The sequence below is a fragment of the Hemiscyllium ocellatum genome, chromosome 4 (assembly GCF_020745735.1).
Source record: "Hemiscyllium ocellatum isolate sHemOce1 chromosome 4, sHemOce1.pat.X.cur, whole genome shotgun sequence".
Lineage (NCBI taxonomy): Eukaryota > Metazoa > Chordata > Chondrichthyes > Orectolobiformes > Hemiscylliidae > Hemiscyllium > Hemiscyllium ocellatum.
In genome coordinates, this window is record NC_083404.1 from 50,745,819 (window position 1) to 50,753,289 (window position 7,471).

Here is a 7,471-nt window from a genome sequence, read left to right on the forward strand (position 1 = left end):
AAGCGCAGGCAGGTGGGACTAGTTTACTTTGGCAACATGGTCATCATGGACTGGTTGGACTGAAGGGTCTGTTTCCATGCTGTATGACTCTGTGCTTTTCTATAACTAACGCTTTAGATTTTTCATCTTGCATACTTTGAATCATTTCAAGTAGTTACTTTTGCTGTGTAGATGAGACGATCACTTTATAAAGAGCAAGATCCATTAACTGCGATAACTGAGTGGCTAGTCGTGATGCTGTTGGTAAACTGAAGAACAGTGCCTACTGAAAAAAGCCTGTTCTTTGAATAGTATTGTTTGATCCTTGTGATGTTGTCAGTGCTGTGCTGAAATGTCCATCTTTATTCTGTACTGAAAACAGAGAATGGGATGACGGTCTAATCTAATTAGGAAACATTGAGCACTTCTGGTTACTGAGTGCAGTTTTGGTTTCTTTATCTGAGGAAGAATGTTCTGGCTATGGAGAAAGATTTTCCTGGTATGATAGGACTGACGTATGAAGAGAAATTAGATCAGTAAGGACTATATTCACTGGAGTTTAGACAAATGAGGAGGGCTCTCAGAAACCTATGATGTTTCGATGACTGGGGAGTCCAGAATTAAGGGTCATAATGTAAGGATACAGGGTAAGTCATTTATGACTGAAATGAGAAATTTCTTCACCTAAAGTAATTAGCCTGTGGAGTTCTTCGCTACAGAATGCAGTTGAGGCTGAAGGACTGACTGTTTGCAAGAAGGAATTAGATATAGGAGAAAGCAGCAACAGGGTATTGAGTTGGATTATCAGCCAGGGCCCAATTGAATGGTGGCATAGGTGCAAAGAATTGAATGGTGGATTCCTGTTATTTTCTGTGTTTCTGTACCCATTAGAGTTTCAAGGAATATGAGGTAAACTTATTGAAATATGTAAGATTTAATAGGGGGATGCCAAATGATATTTTCGCTTGTTGTGGAGACTAGAACTAGACACAGTTTAAGAATAATAGTCTCTCTTTTACGATAAGAATGAGAACTTTTTTTCTCAAAGTCATGGCTGTATGTAATTCTCTTCCCCAGAAAGCAGTGACATGGAGTTCATTCAAAGCTGAATTTGGCACATTTTTGACAAACAACCAAGTTGAGGTTTGTAAGGGCAAACAGGAAAGTGGAATTACAATTTCAACCAGATCGGCCATGATCTTGTTGAATGATGCAGCAAGCTCAAAGGGCCAAATGTGACCCACTCCCACAGCTAATAAGAGGCATAAGTGCCATCAATTGGCCAATCTATGCTTTTACCTTATAGCTTGTACCATTTAAAGGTGCATTGAATTACATTGGAAAGTGATCAGTTATGCCTCATTTTCCACATAATGATATGCATAAGCAATGTAATACATTAACTTACATTATCTCATTGACATATTGTGTGCTTGCTAACCACTAGTGTTGAAGTGGCAACACTCTTAAAGTGGTTGATGATTGTGAGGATTTGGACAGTATGGCATTTAATTGAATTACAAAGAAGGTAATGCAGTTTGCGTAGACAATTTGGATCAGGTTATATCCATGATGATAATTATACTAATGATTTTGTTCATAGTAAAAGTGCATTACTATATTGTCATTACCCATGTCTTTCAATTAACATCCTCTGCCAACATAGGTTTGACTGTATTTACGAGATGTCATAAAATCAACTCTTCCCAGCAGGGAGAAAGGATTAAATTACAACCCCGCAGACACAGAAGTGTCTGTTAAGGTCCTTATCTTTTCAGGATTCATGCTGTAAAGATTGAGACACTGGGCAGAGATGGTATTGAAATGAAACTGAGTCAACTATTTTAGGCAGCTTCCAGGCAAGATGTTCATTTAAATATTGTTTGTTACAAAAACTGCATGACTTCATCTGTTGGTATAGTCCCTCCAATACTAAATGTGCTGCTGTAAAAAGAGCAATGATTTTCATCCATTATTCATTTTCTTGTCACTAAACAAGAAAATTGGTACGAGTGACTTTTTCTTAAAGGAACTTGTGTCATCCTATCAGCAATATCTTTTGTTAATGCAGACTGATAAAGACATTCCATAAGTTTACTGAACAATACTTTGTACTGATTACAGTACCTTTAATGTCTTAAAACATCCCAAAATTTTTCAACAGCAATTATCAATGAAATTTGACACTATTAAAGGAGATTGTTGCTATATTGGAATTTTTTTTAAAAATCATTATAATTAGGAGTAAATTAATAATCAGAGCTGAAAATGTCTTGCTGGAAAAGCGCAGCAGGTCAGGCAGCATCTAAGGAACAGGAAATTCGACGTTTTGGGCACAAGCCCTTCTTCAGGATTCCTGAAGAAGGGCTTATGCCCGAATCGTTGAATTTTCTGTTCCTTGGATGCTGCCTGACCTGCTGCGCTTTTCCAGCAAGACATTTTCAGCTCTGATCTCCAGCATCTGCAGACCTCACTTTCTCCTCCTAAATTAATAATCACTCAAGGTGAGTACGCTGTTTTTAATACTGCATTAATGGTGTACAATATATTAGGTTAAATTGAGATAACGAAATCTACGAGATAATGGACAAGACACAAATCCCAAATATACTTCAGTGAGGCTAAATTCTACAGTTGTCAAAATCCTCTATCTTTGTAAATATTAGAGACAAGTTCATGTTGTAAGCCAATCCACCTTTCATTCAGAAAAGACACAAGTTTGTGTCTTTTACTGCTGTGCAGATAACTAAAAGTCAGCCAAGTTTGTTCCATTTACTGTTGGAGAGGAAGAATTTGATTGGTTAATTCGAGAATTAATGGCCACAATAATCTCTCAGTTTTATTTTGACATGACAATCTTTTCAGAGTAAGTTTGCTTAGTTTATTGCAAGAGTTGATTACATTTGAGGTTTTTCTCCAGTCTTGGGATCTGAGGCCCACAAGCTATTTTCTGGCAGAGAGCTAAATTACAGGGCACAATCATAGACTCTGTCACTTTGTATTTGGGCCCACGGATGGCTTGATTTGGCATGACCATTGTGTCTGTCAGAAATCTGATAAAATACTTTTGAAAAGAACTGACTGGTTGAAATATTTTAACTCATGCTATTTTCACTATGTATGTCCTCTGAAAGATGAACAATGATCAAAAAGTGTGCACTGCAAACCAGGTGAACATTGCTGGCATTGTAGATGCCTTCAGATTTCTCCTTAAATCAGTGAAACCTTTTACAACTGTTGCATTAGACCTCATAGGAAACATGAACTGCAAGCAATCATTCTCTAATAACCACATCTGAGAGATTACTTTTTTGAAAAATAATTTCTCACATTGATTGCTGGAGAATCATCAAAATTTGCAAAATACATTTACTGACAGAACATCATGTGAAAAGAGCATTGGGCAGGGACAAATTGGATTACACTTTCAAAGAGTATGGGCCAAATGGCTACCTTTTGCACTATAACATTCAACTATGATTCTATTTGTACTTGTGTATCAGATTCACAAGTTATGTTGCTCCTTCATATTTTATCTTCGTGCATTACATGTGCTAACAAGGCTGAATGGCTTTTTCATTCGGAGAACTGGCACAAAGTTTGGTTGCAGTGTTATGATTTTTGTGCTATACTTTTTGTGGCAGCATTTATACTGGAAAATCCTTATGTCAATGTTTTGTCATATTAATTGTCGACTTCCCAGCACTAAATACTGTTATAAATGCTTTATTAGTCATAAACGATATAAATTTGCCCATTATTTTGTAATTTGTATTTGTCTTAGTCAATCATTCAGTTGCTTTTATTCAAGTCTTCTGTTTTTGGTATACAGGTTCAATTACAGATAAGTGTGAAGTGTTGTATTTTAGACAGTCAAATCAAGGTAGGAGTTTCATCGTGAATAGTAGGGCCTTAAGGAGTATAGTGGAATAGAGGGACCTTGGTGTTCAGGTGTCACAGGTAGACAGGGAGTGAAGAAGGCTTTTGCACATTGGTCTTCATCAGTCAGGACATTGAGTATTTAAGTTGGGAAATTATGTTGCAGTTGTATGGGATGTTGGTGAGGCCACCCTTGGAGTACTGTGTTCAGTTTTAGTCACCTTGCTATAGGAAGAATGTTATTAAACTAGAAATAGTGCAGAAGAAACTTACAAGCATATTCCCAGGACTCAAGGGACTGGGTTATAGGGAGGAGGGGTTGGACAAGCTAGGACTTTTTTCTTTAGAACATTGGAGACTGAGGGGGGAATCTTATTGAAGTATCTAAGATCATGAGAGGTATGGATAGGGTGAGTGTACTCTTTTTCCCAGGGTTGGGGAATCGAGGACGAGCGGGCATCAGTTTTAGGTAAGAGGAGTAAGAATAAATGGACCCTGGGTGGCAACATTTTTACATAGAGAGTGGTACGTACAGAGGCACCTCAATTATCTAGCATTTGATTAACCAAATGTCGGATTATCCGAACAAGATCTGAAAGTCTTGATGTTTGGCAAACTGTGTTATCCAGCATTTGATTAACCAAATAGAGTCATAGAGATGTACAGTATGGAAACAGACCCTTCAGTCCAACCCATCCGTGCCGACCAGATATCCCAACCCAATCTAGTCCCACCTGCCAGCACCCAGCCCATATCCCTCCAAACCCTTCCTATTCTTATACCCATCCAAATGCCTCTTAAATGTTGCAATTGTACCAGCCTCCACCACATCCTCTGGCAGCTCATTTCATACACATACCACCCTCTGTATGAAAAGGTTGCCCCTTCAGTCTCTCTTATATCTTTCCCCTCTCACCCTAAACCTATACCCTCCAATTCTGGACTCTCCAACCCCGGGGAAAAGACTTTGTCTATTATCCTATCCATGCCCCTCATAATTTTGTAAACCTCTAAGGTCGCCCCTCAGCCTCCGACATTCCAGTGAAAACAACCCCAGCCTGTTCAGCCTCTCCCTATAGCTCAAATCCTCCAACCCTGGCAACATCCTTGTAAATCTTTTCTGAACCCTTTCAAGTTTCACAACATCTTTCCGATAGGAAGGAGACCAGAATTGCACGCAATATTCAACAGTGGCCTAACCAATGTCCTATACAGGCGCAACATGACCTCCCAACTCCTGTACTCAATACTCTGATCAATAAAGGAAAGCATACCAAACACCACCTTCACCATCCTATCTACCTGCAACTCCACTTTCAAGGAGCTATGAAACAGAACTCCAAGGTCTCTTTGTTCAGCAACACTCCCTAGGACCTTACCATTAAGTGTATAAGTCCTCCTAAGATTTGCTTTCCCAAAATGCAGCACCTCGCATTTATCTGAATTAAACTCCATTTGCCACTTCTCAGCCCATTGGCCCATCTGGTCCAGATCCTGTTGTAATCTGAGGTAACCCTCTTCGCTGTCCACTACACCTCCAATTTTGGTGTCATCTGCAAACATACTAACTGTCCCTCTTATGCTCGCATCCAAATCATTTATGTAAATGACAAAAAGTACAGGACCCAGCACCGATCCTTGTGGCACTCCACTGGTCACAGACCTCCAGTCTGAAAAACAACCCTCCACCATCACTCTCTGACTTCTACCTTTGAGCCAGTTCTGTATCCAAATGGCTTGTTCTCCTTGTATTCCATGAGATCTAACCTTGCTAATCAGTCTCCCATGGGGGACCTTGTCGAACGCCTTACTGAAGTCCATATAGATCACATCTACTGCTCTGCTCTCATCAATCTTCTTTGTTACTTCTTCAAAAAACTCAATCAAGTTTGTGAGACATGATTTCCCATGCACAAAGACATGTTGACTATCCCGAATCAGTCCTTGCCTTTTCAAATACATGTACATCCTGTCCCTCAAGATTCCCTCCAACAACTTGTCCACCACCGAGGTCAGGCTCACTGATCTATAGTTCCCTGACTTGTCTTTACCGCCCTTCTTAAACAGTGGCACTACGTTTGCCAAACTCCAGTCTTCTGGCACCTCACCTATGACTATCGATGATACAAATATCTCAGCAAGAGGCCCAGCAATCACTTCTCTAGCTTCCCACAGAGTTCTTGCGTACACCTGATCAGGTCCTGGGGATTTATCCACTTTTAACTGTTTCAAGACATCCAGCACTCCCTCCTCTGTAACCTGGACATTTTGCAAGATGTCACCATCTATTTCCCTATGAAATATTCCCCGCCAATGTCCTTCAGTTAATTGAATTCCTCTGAATATGTAATGAGCTGCCAGTAGAAGTGGTTGAGGTGGGTACATCGATGACATTTAAAAGGCATTTGAACGAATGTATAAATAGGAAAGGTTGAGAAGGATATGGGCCGGGTACAAGGTAGTGGGGTTAGCATGGATAGACATTTTGTTTGGCATGGACCAGTTTAGGCCAAAAGGCCTATCTCCATGCTGTAGATCTCAATGACTGTATAACTGGCTGGATGGCTGATTTATAATGCAGAATGATGCTGAAAGTGTGTGTTCAATTCCCATACTAGCTTTCTCAATCTTTCCCCTTACCTGAGGCATCGTGACCCTCCAGATACACCACCACCAGTCATCCCTCTTTAATGAGAGAGGAGCCGTATAGTCTGGTAAGACTACAGTGACTTTACTCTCTGTCATTAAACTCCTTCACACATCTATCTGTTGTCTATTGCACTTAAGTGTTATATTTTCTTTAAACAAAACGTATCTAAACAAAGACATCTGTTGGAAATGGACAAAGAAACTCTTGAACACATATCACCAGAGGCAGCACGCAAATGTAAACAAACACACAGAATGCTGGAGAAACTTCATTTTTGCAGCATCTGTGGAGTGAAGAACAGAGTCAACATTTCAAGTCCAGGATGACTCTTGTTGAGAACTTTATATAAGCACAAAAATCTATTACTGCTATATTTATGGTCCTTTTGTAACCTCTTCTACAATAACTACTGCCTCTCCACCCTTGGCTGAATAATTCTGAATGTGCGAGGAATTATGCTGACAACCAATTTACGAATGTCAGTGTGTTCCATGGCAACAACTCTGGCAATCAGAGAGCATTGGCCAACCAATCACGTGCTCATGTGCTATAAATGTTGATTTTTCCCTAAATTTGTATTCTTGCAAAATGTCCTGATGAATGGAAGATGAAAAGCTTCAACAAAATGTCCTTTTTTCAGTAAATAATAATAACAATAATAATGAATTATATCTCACTTTTCTTGTGTAAAATACATTACTTTCCACTTCAGTCAAATTCTAGGCCAGCAATTTGCGTAGCTTTAGGGAACATATGGACAATGAATACTCTCCTGCACCTTCCCCCTACCTTCATCTTCAGCGATGTATAATTATTGAATCTTCCACATTTAAGAATGATAGATTAATATTTAGTATTCTCAAATGCCATCATAAGATGTGTTTGAAAATGATTTTTTTAAAAATTAAATAAAAATGCTGTGTTGCCATTGAGTACTCTATGTGAACCTGAAAGCAAACTTTA